This window comes from Prionailurus bengalensis, chromosome D4 (assembly GCF_016509475.1).
Source record: "Prionailurus bengalensis isolate Pbe53 chromosome D4, Fcat_Pben_1.1_paternal_pri, whole genome shotgun sequence".
In the NCBI taxonomy this organism is placed as follows: Eukaryota; Metazoa; Chordata; class Mammalia; order Carnivora; family Felidae; genus Prionailurus; species Prionailurus bengalensis.
In genome coordinates, this window is record NC_057359.1 from 6572426 (window position 1) to 6590143 (window position 17718).

At 38.8% G+C, this 17718-nt stretch overlaps 1 pseudogene; it reads right to left on the reverse strand.

The window, feature by feature from the left end:
* LOC122475122 overlaps positions 1-17718 on the reverse strand; it is a 40438-nt pseudogene that overhangs the window by 1988 nt on the left and 20732 nt on the right.

A 17718-nucleotide genomic window follows, 5' to 3' on the forward strand; every position in this document is an offset into this window, starting at 1 on the left:
TGTAATTTTCACAATTGAAAGCAGTGCTAAATTTGCACATCATTATATATACATTTCATGGGCACAAAGGTATTCCCTAGGATAGACACGAGACTGTCTGGGCCAAAGGAAATACATATTTAAATTTGGGGGGGCTATTGCCAAATTGACTTTCGAAAATCTCAGAGTAGCATATCATGCCCATTTCTCTATAATCTCAATGACTCTGGATATTATGAATCTTTAATTTTAGGTGATTTTAATTCCAAATCACATTAATTCCAATAGTTCAACAAATATTTACTAAACACCTCTTATGTGACAGGTACCTCGCAGAGTATGTATGTTATACAGCCACTGTTCTACCTCTCCTTGTCTTCCTTTGTCTTTAATAGACTTAAAGTAGACATAATAATGCTAGATCATAAAATTCACCAACCATCTAACCAAGCAAGTAATTATTCAATCACATTCAAATATACTTCTGAAATGAGCAGCCTTATACCATTTTTCTTATGGGAAAAATGACTCCTTTGGGAAAATACTGATGACATACAAAGACCAGAGATTTTTACTCTGGTAAAAGTCCTGGGGGACCTTGATCAGTTATTCAACCTTTCTGAACTTCTGTTTCCTAATCTTCCCTATGAGAATAATAGGGGTGATTACCTTTGAGGACTGATTTTAAGTTATAATGAGATAACAAATAAAAAACACTCAACAAAATCCTGATAATAATAATAGGTGACATCAGACTGCTTGCAACACACCAGTCATCCGTCAAGGACTTTTTATGTATTAAATCACTTGAGCCTCACAACAACTCCGTGAAGTGGTTCATTTCATTATCTTCGTTTCAAAAGTAAGAAACTGAGGCACAACTAGTAACCTTCCTAGGGACTTCCTTAAATCCTGCAAAGTCAGGACTGAACCCTAGAGGGTCTGGCCTCAGAGCCAACCACACTCTACGGTCTCCTGAATAGGCAATCTAGCAATAAATACTATTTCCTTTATTCTTCTCTTCTTAAGGCAGATGCTGTACACAACCCTATTTAAAGAATATAAATATGATGATGGAAACTGATTCATTAAATTCTTAAAGAGTCAGGTAATATTATTTACATATAGTGTATAACAAAGGCTCCTACCCAGGGAAGACTCTTGTTTGCTGGAACAGCTCCAGATGCTCGTAGGTTGTAGAGCAGTGATTCTCCAAATGTGGTCCTTGGACCAGCAGTATCAGCACTGCCTGACTTGTCAGAAATGGAAATACTTAAGCCCAAACTCAAAACTCCTGTATAAAATTATGGAGATGAGGCCCAGTCACTTGTGTTTTAACAAGACTTCCAGATGACTCTGATGTATGTAAAAGTTTAAGAACCACTGTTGTAAGAAATCCATGGTATGGGTGAAGTAAAAACAAAAGAAATAGCCTAAGAGCTCAGAGTGACTTTCAAAATAAACAGATGTGCAGAGAAGAGAGGGAAGGGGGAAAGATGAAAGACAAGTGAGGCCCAAATGCCTTGAAGGATGAACAAAAAGAAGAAATTTTTATTTCATGTTGTGGCAGTACGTGTAGGGAAATAAAAGATGGATGGCAGAAATCATTTTAAAACATTTTGCTTTGTGTTATAAATTAGATGCACTTTCATGCCCTTAAGAAAACAACTCGATTTTCAAGATGGCAATGGAATAGAAGGCTCCTTGCATGTCTTGTCCCACAAACACAGCTAGATAACTATCAATCATCCTAAACACCCCAGAATTGACCTGAAGGCTGATGGAACAAAACTCCACAACTAAAGAGAGAGAAGAGGCCACATTGAAGAAGGTAAGAAGTGTGGAGAACTGCTTCAGGAGAGAATTGGATCACTATTGCTGCAGAGAGGAGGGAGCCATGGTTGTGGAGAAGGGTGAGAGAAAGAGAGAGAAGTACACACAGAAACAGACAAGGAGAACACTTCCCCAAAGCCATTGGCTTGGAAAACGAGAGGGGCTGAATTTTGTGCATTCTTGTAACCAGTGGGGCTTACAGCCTGGAGGGTTTTTGTGTGTGTGTGTGTGTGTGTGTGTGTGTGTTTTTAATTTAAATTTTAGTTAGCCAACATTCAGTGTAATCTTGGTTCCAGGAGTAGAATTCAGTAAGAATTCAACACTTACATACAACACCAGTGCTCATCACAGCAAGTGCCCTCCTTAGTACCCATCGTCCATCTAGCCCATCTCCTACCCACCTACCTCCATTAACCCTCAGTTTGTTCTCTATAATTAAGAGTCTCTTGTGGTTTGTTTCCCTCTCTTCTCTTTTCTTCCTCCCCCTTCCTATATGTTCATCTGTTTTGTCTCTTAAACTCTACATATGAGTGAAATCATATGGTATTTGTCTTTCTCTGATTGACTTATTTCACTTAGCATAATATATTCTAGCTTCATCCACATTGTTACAAATAAAGGCTGACTTTTAAAGGTCACTGAACTTGGCTGGGATAGAGCCTGGAGGACACTTCCCTGTTCCTGGAGAGAAGGCAGACAAAGAACCCAGGAGCAGACAATGTGGAAACAGCATCTGAAAAATGCCTGGGGCACACAGTGGGTAGATTATTCACTCTCAGTCAACACTGCCTCAGTCCCAGCACAGTGGGCCCCTCCCCTAGAAGACCAGCACAAACTCCTGCCCACACCACGTCTTCTGACCAGAGAGCTCTTCAGGGCTTCAGTTCTGGTGGAGGTGGTATCAGGTCTCATTTCACAAGCAGACAAGAGAACACCTATTTAACCTCACCACATTCAGGCCAGGGACCAAACACTGCCCACAGCAGGCAAGGAGAGCCTCTGCAGATGACTGGCCTGAAAGATAGAGCAGCCAAAACATGCAGCACACACCAGAGAAACTCCCTGAAGCACCTGGGCACTACTTAACCTATTCTTCATAAGACCATTACTTTCAGGAGTGGGAGATACAACTGGCTTTTCTAACACAAAGTAGAAGGCAGATACTTAGACAAAATGCAGAGATGGAGGAATTATCCCAAATGAAAGAACAAGATAAAGCCAGAGATCTAAGTAAAATAGATATAGGTAACATGCCTGAAGGAGTGTTTAAAGCAACAATCATAAGGATACTCACTGGGCTTGAGAAAAGAATAGAAGACATCAGTGAGACCCTTACCACAAAGATAAAGGAGTTAAAAAAAAGAATCAATCAGAGACAAAGAACGCAATAAACGAGACTGGAAACAGGCTTGATTCAACGAACAGTAGAGGAAAGAATTAGTTACTTAGAAGACAAAATAATGGAAAATAATAAAGCTGAGCAGAAGAGAGAAACAAGAATTTTACAACATAAGAATAGATCCAAGGAACTCAGTGACTCAATCAAATGTAATAACATTCATATTATAGGAGTCTCAGAAGAAGAGGAGAGAGAAAAGGAGGCAGACAATTTATTTCAGGAAATAATATCTGAAAATTTACCTAATCTGGGGAAGGAAACAGACATCCAGATCCAGGGAAGCACAGAGAACTCCCATTAAAATCAACAAAAACAGGCCAAAACCAAGACATATTATAGTTAATTCTGCAAAATATAGAAATAAAGAAAAATCCTAAAAGCAATATGACAAAAGAAATCTTTAACTTATAAGGGAAAATCCATAAGGCAAGCTGGAGATTTCTCAGTAGAAACTTGGCAAGCCAGAAGGGAGTGGCATGATATAATCAAAGTGCTGAATGGGAAAAATCTACAGCCAAGAATACTCTATCCAGCAAGGCTATCATTCAGAATAAAAGGAGAGATAGTTTCCCAGACAAGCAAAAATTGAGTGTGTTCATGACCACTAAACAAGCCCTGCAAGAAATATTAAAGGGGACTCTGAGTGCTTGCTTCAGCAGCACCTATACTAAAAAGGGGGCTCTGAGTGCAAAGGAGAGACCAAAGTGATAAAGACAAGAAAATATCAGAGAAAATCTTCAAAAACAATGACAAAACAAGTAATATAATGACAATAAATACGTATCTATCAATGATTAATTTGTAAATGGACTAAACGCTCCAATCAAAAGATTTAGGGGAGAAGTACAGACCAATTTCCCTGATGAACATGGATGCAAAAATCCTCAACAAGGTATTAGCCAACCAGATCCAACAATACATTAAAAAAATTATTCACCACAACCAAGTGAGGTTTATACCTGGGATGCGGGGCTGGTTCAATATCTGCAAAACAATCGTTGTGATTCATCACATCAATAAAAGAAAGGACAAGAACCACCTGATCCTCTCAATAGATGTAAAGAAAGCATTTGACAAAATACAGCATCCTTTCTTGATAAAAGCCCTCAAGAAAGTAGGGATAGAAGGATCATACCTTGCGATCATAAAAGCCACATATGAAAGACCCAGTGCTAACATCCTCAATGGGGAAAAACTGAAAGCTTTCCCCGCTAAAGTCAGGAACAAGACAGGGATGTCCACTCTCACCACTGTCATTTAACCTAGTATTGGAAGTCTTAGCTTAGCCATCAGACAACACAAAAAGAAATAACAGGCATCCAAACTGGCCAGGAGGAGGTCAAACTTTCACTCTTTGTGATGACATGATACTCTATATGCAAAACCCAAAAGATTCCACCAAAAAACTGCTAGAACTGATCCATGAATTCAGCAAAGTCGCAGGATATAAAATCAATGCACAGAAATCGGTTGCATGCCTATACACCAAAATTAAGCAACAGAAAGAGAAATCAAGGAATCGATCCCATTTAAAATTGCACCAAAAACCATAAAAAACTAGGAATAAATCTAACGAAAGAGGTGAAAAATCTATACACTGAAAACTATAGAAAGCTTATGAAAGAAATTGAAGAAGACACAAAAAAATGGAAAAATATTCCATGCTTTTAGATAGGAAGAACAAATATTGTTAAATGTTAACACTACCCAAAGCAATCTACATATTCAATGCCATCCCTATCAAAATAACATGAGCATTCCTCAAATTAGAACAAACAATCCTAAAATTTGTATGGAACCAGAAAAGACCCCGAGTAGCCAAAGCAATCTTGAAAAAGAAAACCAAAGCAGGAAGCATCACCATCCAGGACTTCAAGCTGTATTACAAAGCTGTAATCACCAAGACAGTATGGTACTGACACAAAAACAGACACTCAGATCAATGGAACAGAATAGAGAACCCAGAAATGGACCCACAGACGTATGGTCAACTAATCTTTGACAAAGCAGGAAAGAATATCCAATGGAGTAAAGGCAGTCTGTCTCTTCAGCAAGTGGTGCAGGGAAAACTGGACAGCAACATGCAGAAGAAAGAACCTGGACCACTTTCTTACACCACACACAAAAATAAACTCAAAATGGATGAAAGACCAAAATTTACAGGAAGCCATCAAAATCCTCAAGGAGAAAGCAAGCAAAAACTTCTTTGATCTTGGCCGCAGCAACTTCTTACTCAACACGTCTCCAGAGGCAAGGGAAACAAAAGCAAAAATGAACTATTGGGACTTCATCAAAATAAAAATTTCTGCACAGTGAAGGACACAAGCAGCAAAAATAAAAGGCAAACAACGGAATGGGAGGAGATATTTGCAAATGACATATCAGATAAAGGGTTAGTATCCAAAATTGATAAACAACTTATCAAACTCAACACCCAGAAAACAAATAATCCAGTGAAGAAATGGGTAAAGACATGAATAGACACTTCTCCAAAGAAGACATTTAGATGGCCAACTGACACATGAAAAAATGCTCAACGTCACTCATCATCAGGGAAATACAAATCAAAACTACGATGAGATACCCCATCACCCCTGTCAGAATGGCTAACATTAACAACTCAGGCAACAGACATTGGCGAGGATGCGGAGAAAGAGAATGTTTTTTGCACTGCTGGTAGGAATGCAAACTGGTGCAGTCACTCTGGAAAACAGTATGGAGATTCCTCAAAAAATTAAATATAGAACTACCCTATGACCCAGCAATTGCACTACTAGGTATTTATCCAAGGGATACAGGTATGCTGTTTTGAAGGGACACATGCACCCCCATGTTTATAGCAGCACTATCAACAATAGCCAAAGTATGTAAAGAGCTCAAATGTCCATTGATGGATGAATGGATAAAGAAGATGTGGTGTGTATATATATATATATATATATATATATATATATATATATATACAATGGAGTATTACTTGGTAATCAAAAAGAATGAAATCTTGCCATTTGCAACTACATGGATGGAACTAGAGGGTATTATGCTAAGCAAAATTAGTCAGTCAGAGAAAGACAAATATCATATGACTTTACTCATATGAGGACTTTAAGATCAAAACAGATGAATAAAAGGGAAGGGAAGCAAAAATAATATAAAAACAGGGAGGGGGACAAAACATAAGAGACTCTTAAATATAGAGAACAAACAGAGGGTTACTGGAGGGGTTGTGGGAGTGGGTATGGGCTAAATGGGTAAGGGGCATTAAGGAATCTACTCCTGAAATCATTGTTGCACCATATGGTAACTAACTTGGATGTAAACTAAAAATAAATAAATAAACATGGTTAAAAAAAAAAGATGTAAGGTGTCAGAACGTATAAAAAAAACAAGATCCATCTGTATGCTTCCTACAGGAGACTCATTTTAGACATAAAGACAGTAGATTGAAAGTGAGGAGATGGAGAAACATTTACCTGGAATTTAAACAAAAACTTTAAAAAAAGAAAACATGTATCATGCAAATGGTTATCAAAAGAAATCCAGAGTAACAATACTTACATCAGACAAAATGGACTTTAAAACAAAGACTATAAAAAGCAACAAAGAAGGACATTATATAATCATAAAAGGGACGGTCCAACAAGAAGATCTAACAATTATAAATATTTATGAACCCAACATGAAAGCACCCAGATGTATAAAACAATAACTAATGTAAAGGAACTAATACAGTAATACAATAATAGTAGGGGAATTTAACACAACACTTACATCAATTGAAAGATCATCTAAACAGAAAATAAACAAAGGAACAATGGCTTTTAATGACACACTGGGCCAGATGGACTTAACAGATATATGCAGAACATTCCATCCTAAAACAGTAGAATATACATTCTTTCAAAGTGCACATGGAACATTCTCCAGAATAGATCACATATTAGTCACAAAATAGGCTTCAAAAAACACAAAAAGATTGAAATCATACCATGCGCCTTTTGGGACCACAGCGCTATGAAACTAGGAGTCAACCACAAGAAAAATTTGGAAAGACCACAAGTACATGGGGGTTAAATAGCATGCTACTAAACAATGAATGGGTCAACCAAGAAATCAAAGAAGAAATAAAAAAAATTACATGGAAACAAATGAAAATGAAAACACAATGTTCCAAAATCTTTGGGATGCAGCAAAAGCAGTCCTAAGAGGGGAAGTATAGCAACACAGGCCTACCTCAAGAAACAAGAAAAATCTCAAGCAACCTAACCTTACACCTAAAGGAGCTAGAAAAAGAACAACAAATGAAGCCTACAGCCAGCAAAAGGAAGAAAATAATAAAGATTCGAGCTGAAATAAATGATACAGAAACTTCAAAAACAGTAGAACAGATCAATGAAAACAGAACCTGGTTCCTAATAAAGTTTGTAAATCTCTAGCCAGACTTATCAAGAAAGAAAAGAGAAAGGATCTAAATAAATAAAATCGCAAATGAGAGAGGAGAAATAACAACCAACACCACAGAAATACAAACAGTTATAAGAGAGTATTATGAAAAACCATATGCCAACATATTGTACAAACTGGAAGAAATGGGTAAATTCCTAGAAACATATATATTACCAAAACTGAAACAGGAAGACATAGAAACTTGAACAGATTCATAACCAGCAAAAAAAATTGAATCAGTAATCAAAAACTCCCAACAACCAAAAGTCCAGGGCCAGAGAGCTTCCCAGGGGAATTCCACTGACCATTTAAAGAGTTAATACCTACTCTCAAATTATTCCCAAAAACAGAAAAGGAAGAAAAAACTTCCAAATTTATTCTATGAGGCTGACATTACCCTGATACAAAAACCAGATAAGGACTCTACTGAAAAAGAGAACTGCAGGCCAATATCCCTAATGAGCATGGATGTGAAAATTCTCAATAAAACATTAGCAAACTGAATCCAACAGGACATTAAAAGAAGCATTCACCATGATCAAATGGGATTTATTCCTGGGCTGCAAGGTTGGTTCAATATTTGCAAATCAATCAACATGACACATCACATTAATAAAAGAAAGATAAGAACCATATGATCCTTTCAATAGACACAGAAAAAGCATCTGACAAAGGAAAACATCCATTCACGACAAAAACTCTCAACAAAGTAGGTCTAGAGAAAACATACCTCAAAATAATAATGGACATAAATGAAAAACCCACAGCTAATATCATCCTAAATGGGGAAAACCTGAGAGCTTTTACCTTACGGTCAGGAACAAGAGAGGGATGTCCACTCTTACCACTGTTATTTAACATAGCACTAGAAGTCTTAGCCTCAGCAATCAGACAACAAAAAGAAATAAAAAGGCATCCAAATCATCAAGAGAAGTAAAACTTTCACTATTTGCAGATGACATGATACTACATTTAGAAAACCCAAAAGACTCCACCAAAAAACTCCTAGAACTGATACATGGACTCAGTAAAGTCACAGGATACAAAATCAATTTACAGAAACCTGTTGCATTTCTGTATGCCAATAATGAAGTGGTAGGAAGAGAAATTAAGAAAACAATCCCAGTTACAATTGCACCAAAAACAACAGAATACCTAGGAATAAACCAAACCCAAGAAGAGAAGGACCTGTACTCTGAAAACTATAAAACACTGATGAAAGAAATGGAAGACGACAAAAAGAAATGGAAAAAACATTCCACATTCATGGATGGGAAGAACAAATATTGTTAAAATGTCTATACTACCCAAAACTACACATTCAATGCATTCCTTATCAAAATACCACCAGAATTTTTCACAGAGCTAGAACAAAGAATCCTAAAATTTGTATGGAACCACAAAACACCTCAAATAGGCAAAACAACATTGAAAAAGAAAGGCAACACTGGAGGCATCGTAATTTTGGACTACAAGTTATATTACAAAGCTGTAGTGATTAAGACAGTATGGCACTGGCACAAAAATAGATATCGTGACCAAGAGAACAGAATAGAAAATCCAGGAATGAACCCACAACTATATGGTCCGTTAGTCCTCAATAAAGCAGGAAAGAATATCCAATGGGAAGAAGACAGTTTCTTCAACAAACGGTGTTGGGAAAACTGGACAGCTACATGCAAAAGAATGAAACTGGACCACTTTCTTACACCAAACACAAAAATTAATTTAAAATGAATGAAAGACCTAAATATGAGACGTGAAACCATAACAATCCTAGAGGCAAACACAGGCAGTAACCTCTTTGGCATCGGCTGTAGCAACTTCCTTCTAGATATATCTCCTGAGGCAAGGAGAAAAAAAGCAAAATGAACTATTGGGACTTCGTCAAGATAAAAAGCTTCTGCACAGTGAAGGAAACAATAAAACTGAAAGGCAACCTGTGGAATGGGAGAGTATATTTGCAAATGACACATCTCATGAAGGGTTAATATTTGAAATGTATAAAGAATTTATAACTCAATACCCAGACAATGAAAAATCCAATTAAAAAATGGGCAGAAGACAAGAATAGACATTTTACCAAAGACATACAGATGGACAGCAGACACATGAAAAGGTGCTCAACATTACTCATCAGCGTGGAAATGTAAATCACACTACAAGGGGATGTCACCTCAAACCTGTCAGAATGGCTAAAATCAACAACACAAGAAACATCAGGTGCTGGTAAGAATGTGGAAAAAGGGGAACCCTCTGGCATTGTTGGTGGGAATGCAAACTGGTGCAGCCACTGTGGAAAACAGTATGAAGATTCCTCAAAAAAGCAAAAAATAGAAGTATCCTATAATCCAGTAATTGCACTACTAGGTATTAACTCAAAGAATACAAAAACACTAACTCGAAGGGATATATGCACTCTGATTTTTATAGCAGCATTATCTACAATAGCCAAATTATGGAAACAGCCTAGGTGTCCATCGATTGATGAATGGATAGAGAATATCTGAGATAGATATGGTATACATTACTCAGCCATAAAAAAGTGAAATCTTCCCATTTGCAATGACATGGATGGAACTAGAATGTATTATGCTAACTGAAATAAGTCAGTCAGAGAAAGACAAATCTCATCTGATTTCACTCATATGTGGAATATAAGAAACAAGGCAATGAGCAAAGAGAAAGGCATACCAAGAAGCTGACTCTTAACTATAAAGAACAAACTGATGGTTACCAGAGGGGAGGTGGGGGGTGAGTGGGTTAAATACACGATGGGATTAAGGAGGGCACTTGGGATGAGCACCAGGTGTTGTATGGAAGTGTTAAATCACTATATTGTACACCTGAAACTAATATTACCCTCTATGTTAACTAACCAGAATTTAAACAAAAACTTTAAAAAAACAACCCAAATTTTCTCTTCAATTATTCGTGGGTATTAAACTCATGATATTTGAATGCAGTTACTGTATAATGCCTAGACTATTTGGGGGTCCTTAATTTTATTAAGGTTATGTTGTTACAATGCAATGAATCGAAGTCAGATAGCATTGAGTACATTTAATACAAATCAAACAAATTCTAAAACCACAAAGTGTTGGTGTAGAAGAACCTTACTGATTATAGGGATCACTGACTAGATACAATCGTCAAGTCTAAATACCATGTTCTATACAGTACAGTGTTTGCAAAGATGATGTAGCCTAGGCAATGCACCTATTTCTTAGGTAGGTGTAGGTGTAGGAAGGATAGGTGTGGGAGGAATGCATTGCATAAGAACACAAAGACACCCTTGTAGCTATGAAGGCAGAAATATCTGTCTCATTCCCCATTGCATATCCCGTACCAATCAAGGTTTGACACACAGCAAGTGCTGAGAAATATTATTGTATGAGTGAATTAATGAATAAGAACCCTAGTAGGACAAGATGAGGGTTAGTGACCCCTGTACCAATAATACCTCTAATCTATCGAAAACAAATGACCACTTTAACTCCTTGGGCAAAGGTCTGACTATGGAAGTAATGTACCTTCAGGCAGGAATCTGAAGCACAGAAGTTTGGCCTGAAGAAAATGAGTACCAGGGCACCCGGGTGGCTCAGTTGGTTAAGTGTCCGAATTCGGCTCAGGCCATGATATCGTGGTTCGTGGATTTGAGCCCAGCAACAGGCTCTGTGCTGACAGCTCAGAACCTGGAGCCTGCTTCGGATTCTGTGTCTCGCTCTCTCTCTGCCTGACTCCTGCTCATGCTCTCTCTCTCTCTCTCTCTCTCTCTCTCTCTCAAGAATAGTAAACATTAAAAATCTTTTCTAAAAAGAAAAAAAGAAAGCAGCCAAAGATGACTCCAAGATTTTGGCCTGAGCTACTGTAAGACCACCCTTAACTGAGATGAAGAAAATGGGTAAGAAGCAGGTATACAAGCTCAGTTTGGGATATGTCAAGTATAAGAAGTTCATTAGGTATTCAAGAGGAGAAGTCACATAAGCAGCTAAATATACTAGACTGAAGTTTAGGAGAGAATATCTGAACTGAAGATATGAATTTGGCAGTCCTAAGTATAGATATTATATGTATTTTTACATATTTATTTATTTTGAGAGAGAATGAGAGCAGGGGAGGGTCAGAGAGAGGGAGAGAAAGAACCCCAAGCAGGCTCTTCACTGACAGCAAAGGGCTTGAACCCATGAACCATGAGATCATGACCTGAACCAAAATCCAGTCAGAAGCTTAACTGACTGAGCCACCCAGGCACATCAGAAATTATATTTAAAGCCATGGGATTAGGTGGTATCACCAAGAGAGTGAATGTGGATTTAGATAGAAAAAGAGAAGAGGTCCAATGACATAGATCTGGGATACTCCAGTGTTCACAGTTTGCAGACATTAGAAGGAGCCAGCAAATGAGATTGATAAGGAGGGACCAGTAAAATAGGGGAAAAATCAATACAGTACAGTGACCTTGAAGCAAATAAAGTATTATAAAGAGAAGCTATTCACGATTGCATCAAATGTTGTTACATCAACTAAGGATGGAGAACTATCTATTGTATTTAACAACTGGAGGTCATTGATAATGACCTTAACAAAAGCAATTGCAGATTAGTGAGGCAAAATCTTGATCTAATAGATTCAAGAGAGAACGGGCAGAGGATGGTAAATATAGACAAGTATTAGGGGAAGTTTTTATTAAAGAAGAAGAAAGAAACGTGGCAAGTACTGGAAGGGAAAGCAGAGCCAAGAGAAGAATGATTAATTAATTAATTAAGCAATTCTGAGAAATAAGAGCATGTATGTAATCCAGTGAAATGGTTCAGTACAAAGGTAATAATTCATAATGAGGGAAGGAGAAGGGGAATTGTTGGAGCCATGTCCTTGAATAGGAAGGGGAAACAGATCTAGATCACAAATGAAAAGTTTGACCTTACATGGGAGCACAAAGCATTCATCCCAAATACATTACATTTGGGTCCTTTGAGAAGCAGATGCCAGGATGAAATTAGATGTGCAAGAGATTTATCGGGAGGAACCCTTGTGAAGGATAAAAGAGAAAGGTGGGAAGGTAGGTGGGAAGAGCCTTCAGACCATGATGCAAGTCTGAGATCTGTGAAAGAAAAGAAGAAATAAAAGAGGATTGGGTAGTTATGTGAAAGTTTAAAAACAGAGTTGCCCATGGACCCTACTAGGAATATACCCAAGAGAAATGGAAACAAATGTCCTCACAAAAACTTATACACAAATGTTCACAGCAATATTATTCATAATAGGCAACAAGGAGAAACAACCCAAGTATCTATTTACTGATGGATGGATAAATAAAATGTGGTATGTCCATATAACAGAACATTGTTCAGCAATAAAAAGGAGGTAATGATAAATGCTACAACATGGATGAGCCTTGAAAATGTGCTAAGTGAGAGAAGCCAGTCACAAAAGACCACACATTACGTGACTGTGTTTATATGAATTATCCAGGAGGAGAAAAAAATCTATAGAGAACAGAAAGTAAATTAGTGGTTGTCCAAGACTGTAGGGGATTCGCAGTTTGGACAGTCAGAGCTAACAAGCATGAGTTTCCTTTTTGGATAACGGAAACATGCTAAAATTAATTGAGATGTTGGTTGCACAATTCTGTGACTATAATAAAAACTATTGAACTGTAACTGTAAATAGGTGAAGTGTATGGTATGTGAATTATATCTCCCTAAAGCTTAAAAAAAATACAGGAAAAAAAAGAGGATCGGGTAAGAAGAGACTCAGACTGCAGGGCTACTCAGAAAGTCTTGGCTGGGTCAAGAGGAAGTCTTCGAGCTGACTGCCTGTCAGAGGAATCACATGGGGGGCAGAAAGGACACGGCTCTCGTACTCTCGCCGTGCTCAGTCACTGGCTGAGAGAGACTCTAGAAGGGAGGTAGAAGTAGGGGGAAAGGGAGGCCTCTCTATGTAAACTCTGCAGTAAAACCACAAGCATGTCAACTGGAAGCCATCAGCCAACTACACGCTTCACGGTAGGTTCCCTTGAGCGGAGAACGTCCACGGCTGCCGAAGAGTAAAAGAAGTCAGGTTACATGGCTACCATACTGACAGCGGAGTCTTCTGTGATTTTCCTTTTTCTCTATGCATAGGAAATGAGGTCATCAACTGACAGTGAATCTGGGTGAGAGTGGGTGCAGATGTTGGGGTTTGAAGATAAAGGTGAAAGGTGAAGTCATCTACAAGAGCAGAAGGGTGAAAGGACCAAGAAAATGTAGCTGGACAATCTGGCGGTGTTAAGAGCCCGCTAGATTTCAAGAATTTAAAATGAGACTCAGAAACATGGCTGTGGGGTTTTCTCCACCCACGTTCAGCTGCTCAGGTCAAAGCTCACAATGAAGAAAGTTCAATTAAGGCAGGGTTGGAGTTTTCCAAGGTGAGTAAGAGGAAGTGAAAACAGGGCAAGGAAGTTGAGGGTGTGTGCAATAACTGATTATAATGGTTGATCATTGAATTTTAATTGGGTAAGCAAGGAAGAGAAGATATGAGGTCAGTGAGGGCAACAGAAAAGTATTAATGGCTTGTCCAGTAGGGGATGGTTGAAGGAGTGATCTAGAAACAGAGGAGGTGGAACAACAGAAGGCAGCAGGGTTTCAGGGAAACTTTTGTTGCCAGCTTGCCTACCCTACTCCTATTAATCCAAACACTTTTTTGCCTTTCAAATCAAGGTATGTCTCATGCTCTGGAGAACTATCTTCTGCTGAGTAGGTCTGAGCTCCACAGCCACAAGGATTCTTCTCTCATACGGCCCCTCGTATATTGTGGTTCACGATTATAGGTGTCTCCTAAGTTGATCAAAAATGGTATTTACATTTCTGTTCTCATCCCCCTTATTGCATTTGGGTAATTACCAAGGCCAAGAGGAAACTGCTGTCTTTTGACTCTGACTCAATTGGTCTGGAAAGAAGCCCAAGCACTGGTGTTTTTAAAAAGTTTCCCAGTTGATCCCAATGGACAGCTAGAGTCGAAACGCAACTGTACATGATGCTGATAAACCCATTCTTTTTTTTTTTAATTTAAAAAAAAATTTTTTTTCAATGTTTATTTATTTTTGGGACAGAGAGAGACAGAGCATGAACGGGGGAGGGGCAGAGAGAGAGGGAGACACAGAATCGGAAACAGGCTCCAGGCTCCGAGCCATCAGCCCAGAGCCTGACGCGGGGCTTGAAGTCACGGACCGCGAGATCGTGACCTGGCTGAAGTCGGACGCTTAACCGACTGCGCCACCCAGGCGCCCCAAACCCATTCTTAAAGTAAGGTGAAATTTATAATATTGGATTAGAATGAATAAACTGCCCTCACCCCCTCTTGCCCTTTAAGATATAGGAATCCAGCAGGCACTGGATATTTAATTTCTGGGGCATTGCACAGCCAGCCATACCCCTAATCATTTCTTCTCTGATGGAGATCTGTAGCTGTGCCATATAGTTAGAGGGGAGCCTGATACATTTAGCAGTCCTTGAAAGGACTCAGATAGAGGCCACCAGTTTATTTAAAGAGAGCCACTCAGTTCAGACAACTTTTTTCCAGAACCTCCTCTGATGAAGACCTCCAGCCTTTTTCTTCACCATTCAGCACCTTGCCTCCCTCCACACAAGAATCCCCAGGAACCCTGCATGTACCAGTCCAGGTCTATAAGGCAAAAATTAGGAGTTGGAAGAGGAGCTACACAATAATTAAAAGTACGGGGCGCCTGGGTGGCGCAGTTGGTTAAGCGTCCGACTTCAGCCAGGTCACGATCTCGCGGTCCGTGAGTTCGAGCCCCGCATCGGGCTCTGGGCTGATGGCTCAGAGCCTGGAGCCTGTTTCCGATTCTGTGTCTCCCTTTCTCTCTGCCCCTCCCCCGCTCATGCTCTGTCTCTCTCTGTCCCAAAAATAAATAAACGTTGAAAAAAAAAAATTAAAATAAATAAATAAATAAATAAAAGTACCAAGAAAGAAGCAGAACCTTCCATGGAATCACTGACTGAATTTTAAAATAGAGCAAAAAGTATTCTTACCTTCATTTATCCCCAAGCATGAGGGATGAGTCATCCTACATGGAACTTTAATCCACCAATACCATACCAGCAAATTAACACACATTAAGGGTATGACTCTTAATATTGACTTGACCCTGAAAGTTACTTCTAGATGCAGTTACTTATAGTTCTTTACATGTTTAAAATACTTGATCTTAATACTTAATCCTCAAGGAGCTAGGCAATTTGACTACCAAGGAAATAACAACTGTTATACCATGCTTGTCCCAGAGCTTTCTAGACAGACTATTAGCAAGGAGGAGAATGGGATTAATATCAGAGCCTCATTCGATGGTGTGTGTGTGTGTGTGTGTGTGTGTGTGTGTGTGTGTGTGTGTGAATTTTGCATTCATTAAAAAGAAGCATAAATTATGGGCTAAGAAATGTTACTCTACAGAGGGATCTGTTTACCATTGCAATATAGTGGTTGGCCCACTTATAAAATGCTGAGTATCTGAAGACCACTATTTCTTTCTCTCTTTTAAGTTTATTCATTTATTTTTGAGAGAGAGAGAGAGAGAGAGAGAGAGTGGGGCAGAGAGAGAGGGAGACAGAGAATCCCAAGCAGGCTCTGCACTATCAGCACGGAGCCCAACATGGGGCTTGAACTCACAAACCATGAGATAATGACCTGAGCCAAAATCAAGAGGCTGACACTAAACCGAATAAGCCACCCAGGCACCCCTTAAATTTGTTTAGAATAGCAATAATCTTTAAAATTTGCCTAATGAAAAATAAAGTTATTTGCGAGAATCTATTTAATGTGGGAAGAACATCCTTAGGCATATTTTTGTTGCTATGTGAAATTTTTACAGAGAAATCCACGATACCAAAGAGACCTATGCGTTTGATCAACAAAACTGAAAATGTTGCTTATCTAGCTAGATAAAAGATCTACTTTAACATTAATTTTACTATCAGGCTTCAGATACCTTACCTCTGTAAGAGAGAGACTCTACAACCTGAATTTTTAGTCAAAACCACAGGTACTATCCCTAGTTTTATTTTGTTTTTGTTTTTGCTCTTCATTAATATCATTAACACTCTTGCATCCTTTTCCTTTTCTTTGATTTAATTTAGACAATTTTGAGAGATTACTTTCTTTGGGACTTTTTTTTCAGTGACATTTCTCAAACTTGTTTCATTTTTAAAACCCAGTAAAGGCTTTCCCACTTCCTTTCATATCACAGCTTAAGCCTCAAAAGCCTTAGTACTCGAAGTGGGATCAGACCAGCAGCATCAGAACAACTTGGGAGCTTGCTAGAAAAACAGGAACTTGGGCTCCACCCCAGACGCACTGCATTGGGTACTACATTTTAACAAAATCTGGTGTTATTTTTATGCACGTTGCAGTTTGAGAAACACTTTGTTAAGTTAAAATATATATTACTTCTCATAAGAATTTTGTCATTAACAGATCCACTGTAGAAAAATTCAAAGTTTAAAATTACTTATGAGGTTGAAGTACAAATTGGTACAATCCTTCCAACATTCTGGTAATAGCATTATAATTTTGTTTAAGTTTTTGTTTATTTTTGAGACAGAGAGAGGCAGAGCATGAGCAGGGGAAGGGCAGAGAGAGAGGGAGACACAGAGTCCGAAGCAGGCTCCAGGCTCTGAGCTGTCAGCACAGAGCCTGACAGGGGGCTCGAAACCACGAACCGTGAGATCATAACTTGAGCCGAAGTCAGGACGCTTAACCGACTGAGCCACCCAGGCGCCCCTGTAGTTTTTTTTAATGTTTATTTCTGAGAGAGAGAGAGATTATGTGTGTGTGTGAGTGAGCAGGGGAGGGGCAGAGAGAAAGAAGAGCACAGAGGATCCAAAGCAGGCTTTGTGCTGACAGCAGCGAGCCCAATGCAGGACTCAAACTCATGAACAGTGAGATCATGACCTGAGACGAAGTTGGATGCTCAACCAACTGAGCTACCCAGGCACCCCACATTACGAATGCTAAACTGGTTATAGTCTCAGACCTCATAATGGCACTTTGGAAATGAATCCTAA